General features: G+C 37.3%; 1 long non-coding RNA gene across 4 annotated transcripts in view; it reads right to left on the bottom strand.

Annotated features, from left to right (window-relative positions):
• Window positions 1-271: 271 nt before the first annotated feature.
• The window catches only part of LOC307188256, a 32295-nt gene continuing 16355 nt past the window's right edge, over window positions 272-16211 (bottom strand). For 3 of the 4 annotated variants that reach the window (XR_013828873.1, XR_013828875.1, XR_013828876.1), the window contains 3 exons: window positions 2601-2800; window positions 2088-2253; window positions 272-1322 (listed from right to left, as the gene is read on the bottom strand). This is a non-coding gene — a long non-coding RNA (uncharacterized lncRNA). The remainder of the gene's footprint in view (window positions 1323-2087; window positions 2254-2600; window positions 2801-16211) is intronic. The other variant, XR_013828874.1, reaches the window with a different exon arrangement.

Raw genomic sequence — 16211 nt, forward strand, 5'->3', positions numbered from 1 at the left:
CTAACAGAGACCAGAGCAGATAGAGAACCCAGGGAGGAAGCTAAATAGGCACTCAGCTAAATAACTGCATCAGGATGGCCCTTGTTAGTTTTGTTAAACTGCTAGTTTCTCAGTGACTTTTCTTGGACCAATTGGAAACAGTTTATAAGTACGAGGTAGATCTTCAGAAACATGGTCAAGGGCCATTCTCCCTGTTAGAATCTTTTTAGATGCTATAGTCTCACCAAACAGAAGTAATTCAGGTATGGAATATATGGAAATATATCCGGTATTAGGAAGAGATTTTCTATTATTAAAAAGATAAAATTCTTAGGCTACTTTCAAAGATACTTCATAAAATGTCCCCAAACTTCTGTCCATAGCTTAGCATTCATTTTTATGTTTCAAAATACCTTGGAGTCAAGCCACACAGACCAGAAGTCTTTACTCATGCAACACACGCATGTTCAAGTCTCTATATTTCAATGCCTACGGGTTGGTCCCTGTTGTAGAGTGAAGAATTTAGCTGGTCTTTGTCTTCAGTTTCTGGGAAGTAGCTTCTAAATCCTTGGAATTTTCCAAGTGATAAGGGTATTTTTGTTATTCACGATGGTGGTCCCTGACACTTTATACTTGTGACCTACTAGTTCCCTACTCATAGGGAGTTTATGCTGAGATGACTCAGGACCAGCCATGTAATTAGAGGGTTGGGGCTTTGAGCCATGTGACAGAAGCCCAATATCCAGGAAGAGGAGGGTGGGTATAGATTTAGTTCCATCATATGGCCCGTGACTCACTCATTCATGCCTATGTAAAGGGAACCCAATACAAATTCTAGACACTGAAGCGTGGGTGAGTTCCCCTGGTTGGCAATACTCTGTTGACTTAAAAAACAAGCAAACAACACTCCCAAATACCATTTATTAAACATCTATTCTGTTCCAGGCACTATACCAGATTACAGCAGTGACAAAAGCTGCCAGTGCCCTCTGCAGAGCGGAGGTGAAGACTTTGGGGTCCTCTGCTGTGAAAGCTGCAGAGTTCGCAGTTGTCACCGGAGCTGTTGAGCTCCTCGGGGACAAAGGCTGCCGGTGTCCTCTGTGCAGCAGGTCACTGAGGATCTCGATGGCGCCCGCCACGTGGTTGGTGTCGATGCTGATTCTGAGAGCCCCTGACCTTCTTTTCTGTTTCCCGCTTTCTCCAGATGTTTCAGCCAATCCAGTCTCCTCGGCAATCCTTTCTGTGCCGTCATACTCTCTTTCTCTTCCCTCCACTGAGTTGCTGTAGGATCTTAATTGAATGCTTGAGCCCTCCCAGGGCTATTTTTATTCATGAATAGCAATCTGTTTTTATGGGAGGATGAAAAGTAAGGATTTCCTACTCTGTCTGCTAGCTAAAGTCCTAGATCTGTCTCTCTAATCACACCGAGTATTTAAAAGACATGTACTTAAGGGTCAAGATTTAATAAAATTAATTTTTACTGCTTCATTAACATTCTTAAGTGAAACTGGCTTTTTCTATCTTTCTTTTTCCCACGTGTTTGTGGCAGGAAGAATAAAATTACTAGAAATGGAGGACAGTAGGGTGCCACTGATGGTCTTTGTGCTAAAGCACCAGCAGTTTTACCATTATTGTTTCTGCATCATCTATGCAAATGTCAACAAAGTGGGAAAGAAAGCAGATAATGTCTTAGTGGTATTATGAAAAGCATTTTGATCTCATGGACCCACTGAGAGAGTACTGGGGGCCCCAGAGGGTCCATGGAACACACTTTGAAAACTGCTGATGAAATAGCACTCCCTGTTGCTTAGTGATGCTTCCACTAAAATATAAGCTTCTTGGAGTCAGGTTCATGCCTGTCTTGTTTGTCATTTTAGTTTCAAAGCCTAGAAAACTGCTCAGCATGAAATATTGCAAAGTAAATATGTATATAACAAACGATGTATTTAATGTTAGTCATATCTGAAGCTTGCACTCCACTGTTTTGCTTTCAGTGTTCCCCTAATAAATGTCTATCAGTTATTTTGGCTGATAAGACAAAACAAAACAAAACAAAACAAACAAACAAAAAAGCAGACTCTATAAAGCTGGTCTCTTAAAAGGCTTACCCTGCATGTGATGATATCCTAAAAATTACGTAGTCAAAAGAGATCGTCTTTAATTCCATAGTGGAACTGGTCTCGTGCCTGAACGCAGAGGTGGCTTCTGATGCATGCTCTAGTAACTTCCCATCCTTGAGCCCTGCATGGAAGGTCAGCTTTTCCATGGCAACCTCTATAACAAATGGTGCAAAACACATTCTTTCCTTTTTTTTCTTTCCTTGACAATAGCTTCCCTTAAAAAGGCAGTGGGGAGGGTAATTATAAAACATTTAATGTCCACTTGCCTTTTCAAGCACTTTAAAAAAAACAAAAGTACTTGCTTCTTATTTCAATTATTAGTTGCTGTGAATAATAGAGTATTTTTCACCACAGCTCTGACTGTATTTATTCCGTAATGAACTTGTCTGATGGAGAGCATAACATCCCCATCAAAAGCCATGCTGCAAGGGCAAGTGCCTCCCCGCATTTGCACCTGCTGTTTTCTCTGCAGAGAATGTCCTCTCCCCCCTAAAACCTTACCTGTCATTCAAGCCTTAACTCCAGTCTCACCTCTTCTCTATGGCCTTGTGGTCTTCCCCACATGCAAGTTATGTTTCCATCTGTTTCCCCCTGTCATTTACACATACCCTGCTGCAGCACTGATCATGATGAAGTTTAGATCTTTACCAGCAGGGATGATGTAATCGTCAACTTTGGGTCCCCAGGACCTGGTACAGTGCCTGAAACAAAATAGGTATTTAACAAATGGTCCTTGAGATTGTTGTTGTTGATGTTTTTTAAGTCAATACTATTATCCTGTCGAGAGAATCTAAGCAAAGTTGTTTTATCTTCTGATTCTCATACAGATACCTCATGATATATGCTCCACTATGAGATACACTATCGCCTCAGAGAAACCAGATTTCATAAATGCTATATAAATCCTGGCAACATGGGGTCCAGTCCTGCCTTGAGCACATGCAAAAAGGTAATAAAGCAGCAAGAAAAACAATAAGAAGCAGTTTAATTCTTCCGTGTTTTCCAGAAACTTCAAGGAAAGTGTGCTTTCATAAAGGTAACAGCCCAACTCCTTGATACTGTGGCAAAGAGTGGTCCATGGAAGCATTAGCTTCACTGGGAGCTTATTAGAAATGCCAAATCTCAGTTCCCAGTCCCAAAATATCCAGTTTAACAAAATCCCCAGGAGACTTGTATGCTTGTTAATGATTGAAAAGGACTAATCTAACTTCGTAAAAATCACCTTCATCCATTTCTCTCATTTTCATTGTTTTCAAAGCAGCTGTTCCCATATCTCTCATCTATGGGTGCTCTGTGATTCTAAATTTCTGCCAATGGGTAATAGAGATATTTCTAGAAAGTAAAACAAATCCCACCTCATCCCCATCCTTCTACAGAGGAAGGAAGGACTGTGAAGGTAAGAAGAAAAGGACCCTGGGAAGGATGAGGAAGAAGCAAATCTGAAGAGGGAAGGTGCTTGTAGGTGTGAGTGGTTTACTCTGGAACATCTATGGTTTGTTGTATAGTCAGTGAAAAATAGAACAAATTTTATTTTTATCTTTTTAAAAAGTGTACACTCTTGAAGAAAACTACTTCCCTATTAGAATCCAGATTACTCTGCTCAGATTCAGCTTTTTGGAAACAGTATTAATTAAAACAAAACTAGTAAATCACCATTGGTGATGGTCATGTGAGTTCAGAAAAACATTGTAAAGTCTCTGATCTTTAAAGAGTAGAAGGATAAACCACTGATTTACTCTAATTATTTTATCTCGGCTCACCTGTCTGTGATCTGTGATTTAGCAACTCAGAAGTGTCTCCTTAAGAAAAAAAAAAAAATGTTTTTCCCTAAGCTTATTAAACTGTCGACTTGTGGTTCTAACTCATTCCACTTAGCAAAAATATGAACTTCAATAAGAATCTGATACAGACAATCTAAGGAGCCTTAGATGTTGACTTTTCACAATGCACGCTGTCTTTTTTTTAAAAAAATATATTCATAGCTTGTTGCTTTACATTAAAGGGATCCAGAATAAACCACTGTGGCATAAAAAATTATTTTGAGCTGAAGACCTTTGAGTTGCTGAAATCCCTTATCTGCCTAAAAGCAGAGCCTCCCCAAAAGAACCCAGCTGTCACAAATCACCCCCCCGGGGGCAATGCTAATTTCTTCTTGGAGACCAGTAGTCAGTACTGCACCCAAGCAGACATTGCTACAAAACCATCCTATCTCCCATCTATTCTCCTAAAGCCCATTTATCTTTTAAAAAGTCATTTGTTTTTCCATAAGTGGCCTTTTTAATCCCCTTCTAAGGAGTAATTTGTTCTCCCAGAAGTGCCACTCTGCTCCCCCCAACTCCCTCTTAAGATGGTATATAAGCCCCAAATTCGCCTCCTTAAGTCACATTTCTTTGTGAACTCCCTTGTATACACATGTAATTAAATCTGGTTTCTTTCTTCTTGCTAATCTGTCACTTGTCAGTTTAATTGGAGGTCCCAAACACTTAACATAAGAGGGTAAAGTTTTTGGTTTGCAGACAATATTCAATCTTATCAAATTTGAGGCAATCTAAATTGGTATTAAAATGGCAGGCGTACCCAGACCAGAATTAGTATGATTTAACCATTTTATAACTATTTACTCTTTAAAATTTTGGCAAATGTGAGCTGAATTCACTCTGCATAATCAATAGAACCATAGGAAGCGTGGATTAGCATCAGGGACGCCAACAGTGCATTTACGTGACTCTGATTCTTAACCATTCAGGGCTCACAAATTCGTGTTTTCTTCAGCCGCATGGTATTAAAAGAAACGGCGAATTTTGACTACCTTTACGAGAGGCATATACTCTGGTTTTATATCATTCCCGCTCCTCTGTAGTATTCGACATACTTGCTTCTTACATATTTTTAATAACTTTATAGCACCTGAAGGCAGTTGAGCAAGTGTCTCCTGATTTTAACTAGATTGCTCAAGATAACTGTAAATATCCACTAAATTCTGAATATCAACCTAAACAGAGAGCGAGGCCTAAATCCATATCGTTAAATTGCATTTCAGCAGATTTTTGTTATAGCAACATTATACAAAAACAACAGTAATTCCCATTAACAATAAAATAGTACTCAAATTGATTTCCTATATTAATAGTTCTAAAACTTTTGGGGGTAACACACACTAATTAAGAATGTGATAAAGGCCATATACTTTCTGTCCAGCAAAATGTACTTGCTTTCCCTGTCCCCCAAATACTTCACAAGCAACTTTAAGTTGTTTATGAAAGCCCATTTATAGAGTGCTTTTCCATTAAGTACTTAATATGGTGAAAACTAAGCAACTCGCAGTTAAAAACTGAGCTTCTGAAGAAGCTACTACGTTAAGTGTGTGTTAGTGTAATGGTGACGTTATCTCAGATCTCATATTGAATGTTTTAGGTTACAAACTCTTGGAGAAAAGACTATATCTATCATATTTCTTTCCCAATGCAAAGCATAATTCCACACCTGGTATTACTACTACTAATACTGCCTTCTTAATCTTTAATATTTGACAAGTATATTTGAAAGTTGCAGATAGGTTGGGAAGTTGATGTATAAGGGATTTGGAAAGCTTTAGTATTTGCTGTTCATGGCAGAACAATGCAAAGATTATTATTACAATACATTTTTATAAAAGATGTGACTTTATAGTAATTTAGTTATCACTATTTTGAATCCGTGGACTTATCATTGGCAGTTATGCTACATTATGCTAAATCTATAGATATTTTATTTTATCATGCTTGTTTCTACATGATTGAAGAGACCATCTCTCACAGGATACTATATCATCCATTTAGTATTTTTTTAATTTTTTTTATTGAAGTATAGTTAATTTGCAATGTTGTGTCCATCTCTGCTGTACAGCAAAGTGACTCAGTTATACACATATAGACATTCTTTTTTCAATATTCTTTTCCATTACAGTTTATCACAGGATATTGAATGTAGTTCCCTGTGCTATACAGTAGAATCTTGTTGCTTATCCATTCTATATATAACAGTTTACATCTGCTAATCCCAAACTCCCAGTTCTTCCCTCCACTACCCACCTCCCCATTTAGTATTTTTGATAGTTGATTAACAAAAGAAAAGAAATGGCTGCAGCAGAAACTTGGATACATATTACCAAACAACCACAAAACTGCTATCACATACAAAATCTGTCCTGCTCTTACTTCAAGAGCTGTGTTGATATTAAATGATTTATACTTGACACGTGTGATTTATAAAACCCCCATTAGGAAGAAGTAGTTATTGCTGTATATCGAGATTTTGTTTCATTTCTTCTAACAATAAAAATCAGGCTGAGGCTACTTTGTTCTTTAAAAAGAATAAACTTAGAATATATAAAAAATCTTTGGATTCCAAGAAAAAATTAACATAAGAATTTTAATATGCTGGATTATTTTTACTCATTGTTAATCTCAATAAGTGCATTCAATTGAATCCTGACTCCACAACTTAACAAATGCAAAAATTTTGAAAGTTGACCATGCATTATATTGTAAAAATTTTTAAAAATTAAATTGAACACGTTGGCTGGTGTACAGTAATTTTAGTCAATATTAGTTCTATTCTCCCTCCCCTATTGATGTGATGGAGTAATGGCTTCATGCAAAATTTTCAGAGCATCAAAGTCTGATAGTCTTTTAGAACAATAGCTGTGCAGTCTATGTAAATGTATAAAATCAACACTGTTCTCTAGAAGTTTTCCTTCCAAGTACTTAAATAAGCATGCAGTTAGTTCCTTTGTGGAGAAAGTATGACAAAGATTTGATAACATCTAACTGGAATCATTTTGGTTCACTTTTCTCTGAGGAATTAGTTGATTTTCAAACTTAAAAAAAATAAACAAGGGACAATTTGTTTAAACAACACCAAATCTTGGCTTCTCCTCACTTCTATCTCTTTCTATACATAACTATCCACCAACAATTGTGATACTTAAAGGGGCTTCAATGAACTCCTAAGACTTTGCAGAGTACAGTTTGAAAATGATTACAATTTCTCTATACCTACGTGTCTCTGTCAATAGAACAAAAAAATTAAAATAAAATTTCTTTTCCACCATGTTTATGTTTATAAGAAGTTTTATTTTCATACTTCCTATCTCAAATTTAACTGAAATTTACCCATTTAAAAAATATTCGATTAATACTGGCTTTTTAGTCATTAAGGTTTATATGGATCAGTCACTGCATTCAGTTGATTATTTGTGTGTCAGATTGAGTAGTGTTGAAAGTAATGCTAAAACTCTACTAAAGAAATCTGGGAGAGGGCTTCCCTGGTGGTATAGCGGTTAAGAATCCATCTGCCAATGCAGGAGACACAGCTTCGAGCCCTGGGGTCCGGGAAGATCCCACATGCCGCAGAGCAACTAAGCCCATGCGCCACAACTACTGATCCTGCTCTCTAAAGCCTGTGAGCCACAACTACTGAACCCATGTGCCACAACTACTGAAGCCCACGTGCTTACAGCCCATGCTCCACAACAAGAGAAGCCACCGCAGTGAGAAGGCCACGCACCGCAACAAAGAGTAGCCCCAGCTCGCTGCAACAAGAGAAAGTCTGCATGCAGCAACGAAGACCCAATGCAGCCAAAAATAAAGAAATAAATTAATTTAAAAAACAAAGAAATCCAGGAGGATAATTAAAAGGTGAAAATTATCTAACAAATATTTATCAAGTATCTACCAAGTATAAGGTACCACAATAGGCTCCATGTGAGTGCAGAGGGTATGTGCACTCACAGAATTTATATAATATAGTTGAAACTTAAATAAATAGCTTATATTATAATACAAAGAGTGTAAATGCCTTGAGTTATTAAATAGAATAAGAGTTCAGAAGACAGAAGAATGATTAAGGCTGCCAGAATGGTTGACCATTTAAGCAACATAGACCCTGAGGAATGATCAAAGCATAGATAAAGAAAATGTTAAGGAAAAGAATGTAATAGAACAAAGGAACAGAATTGGCTAAAACACAGATATGAGGAAGCAAAAAGCATATATGGAAAATGGTGAGTATCTAGAGTGGTCCTATAGGACAGTGGTTGTCAAATTGTGTTCCAGGAAACCCTACAGTCATGTAGAGGTAAATGAAGTGCCATGATAAAGGGGAGGAATGCTAAGTAACTGGATCTTCAGAGAGCCCTTCAACACCCAAAACACTAGACCACCTCTATTTTTGTTTCTATATATATTGAGGTTCCATATAATTCATTTTGAAAACCTTTTCCTCTGCTGAAACAAAAAATAGTCAGTGTTTTAGGATCGTTGTTGAAAACTAAATTCAGCCAGCTTAAGGAAGATAAAGATGACTTATTATAAAGAAACTGGGCATTTCTCAGAAACCAAGAACAAAACTGTGGGCAAGAATTAAGCCTGTTACTACCAGGGTAAGAATTAATAAAGCCTCAGAAAGGAACTTAAATCCAGAAATAGAAAAATATCAAGAGTTCAGAAAGCATGCTTTCTCTGTTTCTCAATTTTATTTCTTTCAGTGAATAGACTTCATTATTCTTTCTTCTGCAGAGAAGTTTTATTTGCTTCTTTGTCAACACAGTTGGCAGAAGCAGACAGATCAAAGCTACCAAGTGCTTCCATGGTACGGGGACTGGCTAACTGGAGCTGTGATAGGTTAAAAGTCATGAAGATTAAAAAGAAGAAAACAAAAAGATGAACAGAGAATCTGTGACCTGCGGGACAACATCACTTGGCCAAATTTATGTGTAATTGGTGTCCCACAAGGAGGGTGGTAGGAACAGAAAAAATATTTGAGGATATAATGGTTGAAGTTTTCCAAGTTTAATAAAACTTATAAAACAATAGTTCAAAGATGCTTAACAACCCCAAAGAGAATAAAAGAAAACCATATAAGGCATATTATAATCAAATTTTTGAAAACCAAGTCATAAAAAGAAAGTCTTGAAAATAGCCAGAGAATAAAGACAAACTGAATACAAAAGTCAAAAGAAAAGAATGATGGCAGATTCTGGTCAGAAACACAATAAAGCAATATTTTAAATACTTAAAAAGGGAAAAAAATCCTTTCATCCTAGAATTCTATATTCAGCAAAACTATTTTTCAAAAATAGAGGTGAATTAAAAATCTTTTTAGAAAAACAAAAGCTTAGAGAATTCATCACCAGTATACCTTCACCACCAGAAATATTGAAGGGAGTTCATCAAGTACAAGGAAAATTATGTTAGAGGGAAATTTGAATCTTCACCAAAAAATGAAGAACACCAGAAATGTTAAATATTTAGGTAAATATAAAAAATATATTTTCTCATTTTTAAGTTCTTTAAAAGATAATCAGTGCAAAAATAACGTTGAAGGGTTTAAGCATATGTAGAAGTAAAATATTTTACAAAAATAGAGAAAAATGGAAATAAACTAATTTTACATTTTTATACTAAACATAAAATGGTATAAAATGGTATAATATTACTTTATAATATACATTAAAGAGGTATACTTTACTCCTTGAAACCTCTTAAATATAAAATAATAAGGTATTGCTAATAAGCCAATATGGAGATAAAACAAAATTATAAAAATATTCTTTTATAAAAATATAAAGAAAGAAGAAAATGAGGAATAAAGGAAAAGATACTTTAGACAAAGCAAAGCAAAACAAAACAAAAAACAAGGAAAGGCTGACAATATCAAGTGTTGGTGAGGATAATAAGGCAACTCTCATACACTAGTGCCTTACATATGAGTGTGCAAAATACCTTGGTGTCACTTTGGAAAGCAATTTAAGAATTTCTTTCCAGGCTAAATATACATTTACCATAAAATCTAGCAATTCCATTACTAGATATTTTAACTTGTATGTGTACATTTATTGAAGCTTTATTCTTTTTTATTTTTTTGGCTGCGTTGGGTCTTCGTTCCTGCTCACGGGCTTTCTCTAGTTGCGGTGAGCTGGGGCTACTCTTCATTGCGGTGCATGGGCTTCTCATTGCATGACTTCTCTTGTTGCAGAGCACTGGCTCTGGGCGTGTGGGCTTCAGTAGTTGTGGCACACAGGCTCAGTAGTTGTGGCTCGTGGGCTCTAGAGCACAGGCTCAGTAGTTGTGGCGCAGGGGTTTAGTTGCTCTGTGGCACGTGGGATCTTTCTGGCCCAAGGATTGAACCCTTATCCCCTGCATCAGCAGGCAGATTTTTTTTTTTTTTTTTGCGGTACGTGGGCCTCTCACTGTTGTGGCCTCTCCCGTTGCGAAGCACAGGCTCCGGACGCGCAGGCTCAGCGGACATGGCTCACGGGCCCAGCCGCTCCGCGGCATGTGGGATCTTCCCAGACCGGGGCACGAACCCGTGTCCCCTGCATTGGCAGGCAGACTCTCAACCACTGTGCCACCAGGGAAGCCCAGCAGGCAGATTTTTAACCACTGTGCCACCAAGGAAGTCCCGAAGCTTTATTCTTAATAGCCCCAGCAGAAAACAACCCAAATTTCCACCAACTGGTGAATAAACAAATTGTGGTATATCCATAGAATGGAATACCACTCAGCAATAAGAGAATGAACTAATGCATGCAACAACATGGATGAATCTCATAATCATTTATGCTAAGTGAAGCAGGACTATCTACTGAAGAAAGACTATCTACTACATGATCCCCTTCATATAAAATTCTATAAAGGGCAAAACTATAATGACAGAAAACAGAGCAATAATTCCCCCTGATGGAGGTGGAGGGGAAGGGTGTGATTAGAAGGAGGTATCATGGAGCTCCCTGACCCCCAGAGGTTCACTGTCCTCTAAACTTCGGCCCATTACTCTCGGCGGCCAGGAACAAAAGTCTTCCTCATCTCATTCAAAAATCATCAGCTTTATGATTTAATTTTCATTAAAGCCTCTCTGCCAAGAAGTATAAGGTTGGGTCTTTGATTAAAAAAGCTCAGTGCTGGGCTTCCCTGGTGGCGCAGTGGTTGAGAGTCCGCCTGCCGATGCAGGGGACACGGGTTCGTGCCTCGGTCCGGGAAGATCCCACGTGCCGCGGAGTGGCTGGGCCCGTGAGCCATGGCTGCTGAGCCTGCACGTCTGGAGGCTGTGCTCCGCAACAGGAGAGACCACAACAGTGAGAGGCCCGCGTACCGCAAAACAAAACAAAACAAAACAAAACAAAAAAAAGCTCAGTGCTTTGTGACCACCTAGAGGGGTGGGATAGGGAGGATGGGAGGGAGACACAAGAGGGAGGAGATATGGGGATATATGTATATGTATATGCATAGCTGATTCACTTTGTTATAAAGCAGAAACTAACACATCATTGTAAAGCAATTATACTCCAATAAAGATGTTAAAAAAAAAACACTAGTCGAAACTGTTAAAGACCAAGGTTATTCTAAACTAGGTTTCTGATTATAAGCCACAAACATGAATACAGTGCATAGCTGAAAGAATAATACTGAATATAAGCCAAAGAATGCGTGAATAAATGATTCCCAAAAACTTAGTGACTAAAGACTGTATCCATGCCTGCTGTGGAAGACAGAATTCTAAGACGGTCTCCATTATTAGCATCTCCTTGGTGTACACATCCTACACAATCCCCTCCCCATGAGTGTGGACAGGACTGGTCATGGCAGAGCGCTCCAGCAATTACGTTACCCATCAGTTCACTTTGAGTTAATAAAGAACGGAGTTATCGTTCCTGGATCTGATCTAACCAAGGTGAGCCCTTTAAAAAGAGGTGGTATCTAAGAGAGCCATTCTGCTGACCTTGAAGAATGAGCCGCAATAAGTTCTATCAACACAAGGGAATGAATTCTTATCAACAACCATATAAGCTTGGAAGAGGAGATTCCCAGGCCTCAGATGAGACTCCAGCTCTGGCTGACACCTTGATTGAGCAGAAAATACGGTAATGTGGTGTTCGGACTTTGGACACATAGACACTGGTCATCTGTTACACAGCAATAGAAAATGAATATGCCTATCTAGAGTTGGTGCTGGAGTTTCATTCTGGTCATTATGACATAAACTCTTTCAAAGCATTTCTTTGTTGCCAGTGCTATCTGTCCCTCGGAAGTGGTGAGAATTTCCCACTACCCACAGTGTGCACCTTCAGCTAGTGTAGAGGAAACACTCAAAGACCCAGATGGGTGATATTCTTTCCCTTCAAGTAAAAAGATACACAGTATACACTTTTATGTCTTTCCACCCACCTAGATTGTGCATTCCATCTGGGGGGAGCATGTGCTATGAAATTTTTGTAACCATTTAAAAAGTATTTATAATGTATTTTGCTTTAAGTCTATTCAGTGTATAATAGACAAAAGCAAATGACATTTTTTTTCCTTGATGGCTCTTTCACCAGTTTCCCAAGGATGGTTACTATAATTTAGTTAAAATATTCATTTTATTTCTAGGACTTTCAAGATCCTGATTAATATCCATTCAACTATAATGCCAAAACCTTTTTTGACACTAAACACTATTTACTCACAAAACAAATAATAAATGTCAGTTACTTTTAGCCCAATAATTGCTTAATAATTACCAAAGTTTTTAACATCTATAACAGGTAGCATTAAGACAATGTTTACAATACCCAGATAACTAATACCACTTCATTATCATCAGTTGGTACATATTTCTAATTCATAGATGAGAAAAGGAAGAATTTTTAACTTATTGACTAGAGGTCAAAGGAAAAGTATTCTCTCTAATCCAGTTTCCAAAAGTCAGATCTGCAAACTTTTTTAATCTGCATACTCAAGTCAGTAAGATATTTTCAAACAAATATCCTCATTTTATGGGTGTTTATTTATTTATGTTATAAATAAATATGTCTATATTCCTTACATTACAAAGGATGCAACAGAATTTTTAAAAAATGAACTGAGGAAGCCATAAACATTATTTTAATAACTATTTTAATATGAAGGGGAACAAAATGCTTTTTAAAAATATATATATATTATGTTATAGGGGACAAAACTAACATTTCATGTGCCTCATTATTTATAAAAATATTTTAGCCTAACGCTTTATAATATAGGAATTTGCAGATATGAGTTTAAGTTCAGTTTACTTAGACACTTGGGTTTAGTAGCCCATCTTAGCTGACAAAAAAAGGATGCAGATCCAGACAAAAAAAACATCTTTTTTTTTTTTTTTTTACTTTTCTTCTCAAATCATCCCACTCATTTCTCTATGTTGTCCATTAAAGATTTTTGTTGAAATTCAATCAAGATTTAATCTTCCCTGAAGTCCATCAGTTTTTCTTGTAAACTAATCAAGTGTTAATTATATCTTTAAATAATGGTTCAAAACCCACTGAACCACTTTTGAAAATTTTTTATCAGGGTAGAAAATTTGTTTTCCATGTTTTTAAGTGTGCAGATTTTTAGCAACAAAATTATGTAATGATGGAAACATCCATTTTCAAAATGTTCTTTCCATAGCCTGCATTTATTTCAGAAAAGAGTTCTTTTTATTGATCAACTTCTTGGATCTTAGTAGATTATTCCTCTTAATTAGGTTGAGAAACAGCTTGCATTAAGAGCCGGAAATGTGGGCTTCCCTGGTGGTGCAGTGGTTGAGAGTCTGCCTGCCGATGCAGGGGACACAGGTTCGTGCCCCGGTCCGGGAGGATCCCACATGCCGCGGAGTGGCTGGGCCCGTGAGCCATGGCCGCTGAGCCTGTGCGTCCGGAGCCTGTGCTCCGCAACGGGAGAGGCCATGACACTGAGAGGCCCGCATACCGCAAAAAAAAAAAAAAAGAGTAGGAAATGTGTCAGCTGTGTCATTTTCAGGTGGCTTACTTGTGGTTGCATTACTTGCAGTGTCTTCAATCAATCACAATTCTTTTTAAGCCACTAGTCCATTTTCTGAAGGCTTAGGCCAGTGAAAATCAGGGGGTAAAATCCATACATCCACCTAAATGAGTCCCAGTGAAATGCTTTGTGTTGTAATAACGTTTGAATGAGAATGTTTCTGTCAACCCCTCCTCCATTCTAAAGACCCACTTTCCCTACCTCAGTAGGTGACCCATGACTGCCCCTGCTGATGGGCTCACTGTGAGGGCCAGAGTATGAGTAAAGCCTAATGCCTTTCTTAGCTTTCAAATTAAAATTAAATTAAATTAAATTAATAAAATATTTTTAGTTTTTTCTTTCCCCATCTTCAATAGACGTCTTGAACAATTCACTTTGAAGACTGATGTTGGTCATCACCTTCACCAAGTCCTGGTGATGCTTGATAAAATTTCAATTCCTGAGTCCCATCCAGACCTACTGGGGCAATGATCAGAGTTTTAAAACAAGCTTTACAGGTCACCACTTTACACAACAAAGGGACAATTTGTCTTGAATCAGTGATTCCCAAGCAAAGTAGAAAAACAGGCTTATATCAGAATTAACTCGGGATGCTTGTTAAAAATATCCAGACACTGGATTCCATCCGAGAGCAGCTAAAACCAAACCTCTAAGAGTAGGACCCAGACTTTTGTATTTTTTACGTGATTTCTCATGCAGGACCCAGTATGGAAACCACTGCAGTCTATATCACTGAAGTGAGCTTTGTAATAAGAACTGACATTTTTCTTATTCCTCTCAAGATTCAATTTGCTAACAAGCTTTTAGAGTTCTTTGAGGTTCTTAGTTTAGATCTGTGGTTCTCAAAGTGAGGATCCCAGACCAGCAGCAGCAGCATGACTTGGAAACTTTAGAAATACGAATTCTCAGACCGCATCCCAACCCACTGAATCAGAAACTTTGGGGTGGGGCTGAGCACTCTGTGCTGTAAGGACCCCTGAATGTAATTCTGATGCACACTTAAGTTGGAGACTACTGGTTGAGGTCAAATCATGAAAATTACCTGCCCCATTTTTTGGTGGGGAGGGACTTTATAATAATTTCCTATTTAAAAACTAAATTAATTTCTTAAAAGTTGTATTATTGACAATGAATAAAACCTCATGCATTCTCTCTGTGTTTCCCTTAAGTTGTGTGCTGCAGAGATTGGCAAGAATAGCACCATTTTAAATACTGTATTGGGGGAGCCTGAGATCAGAATTGAGGAAATCTTTTAAGGTTAAGTTCTCACAAATACTTCCTCCCAAAGACCTTGTGCTAGTCTGATTTCCCAGCAGATGTTTTCCATTATACTGCTACTGGGTCATGACAGACACTGCAAGGTTTGCAGTTGCCATGACAACCACGGTTTTTGGTCTGCAGAGAATACTATACAGCTCAGAGGTGTATGTTTTTTCCTTAGTAATGAAAATGTTGATCCATCAAATGAATTGATCTAGTTGACAACTGTACATTTGATAAATCAGCAGTAAATTTGCACAATCACATTTATTATACATGCTTTATCCAGTGGACTGTATGCTGTTTCCACTAAATTTTCTAGACAAATAAAGAGCCTGTGGTAAACATATCAGTCTTTAAAACTATAAAAAGCTGGGGGAAATGTTTTCTTATTCTTATAAACCATATTTTTCATGTAGGAGAAAATGACTTTAGGGAAAAAAAAGCTACAGATTTTGGTGATTCATAGTTACTGTTTTATACTCATTTTGAAACTATTTTCCCCTTGGTCATTCTACAAAATGAAAGCAAGTATTAATTTGCAAAGCAATGATAATTTAATAACATTGTAGATTCGAAAGCAATATATGTAGCATCTAATTGTTGGTAATTTCATTAGGGAACTTGTTATCTAAGGTATCATTAGGTTTTACATTCACAAAAATGCTATGGCAAAACATTTTCAGAATTAAGGTCCTTTGAAAAATGAACCAATTATTTTTAAATTAAATCAGGAGACAGTTTCGGGTTTTTTTTTTTCCTACCAGTATATGTCTGGACATGACAAGTTTTCTCTCAATTATTATTCACAACATACTGAAAACCTGTTCTGGTTGGTTTATGACCTATATAAGAATGAAAATCTTTCAAACAGAGGTATTTTAAATTATGGTAATTACTTTCAGTTCTAGGTCTCATGAAGTCAGGGTCAAAGTACAATGTTCATTCAGTAAGCTGTGAAATCTAACTGCATTTCTTCTACTACAAAAGTAATTAGGGATGGGCTCTATTTTCGACTTGTTTTTGCAATACT

This window comes from Stenella coeruleoalba, assembly GCF_951394435.1.
Source record: "Stenella coeruleoalba genome assembly, chromosome: 6".
NCBI lineage: Eukaryota > Metazoa > Chordata > Mammalia > Artiodactyla > Delphinidae > Stenella > Stenella coeruleoalba.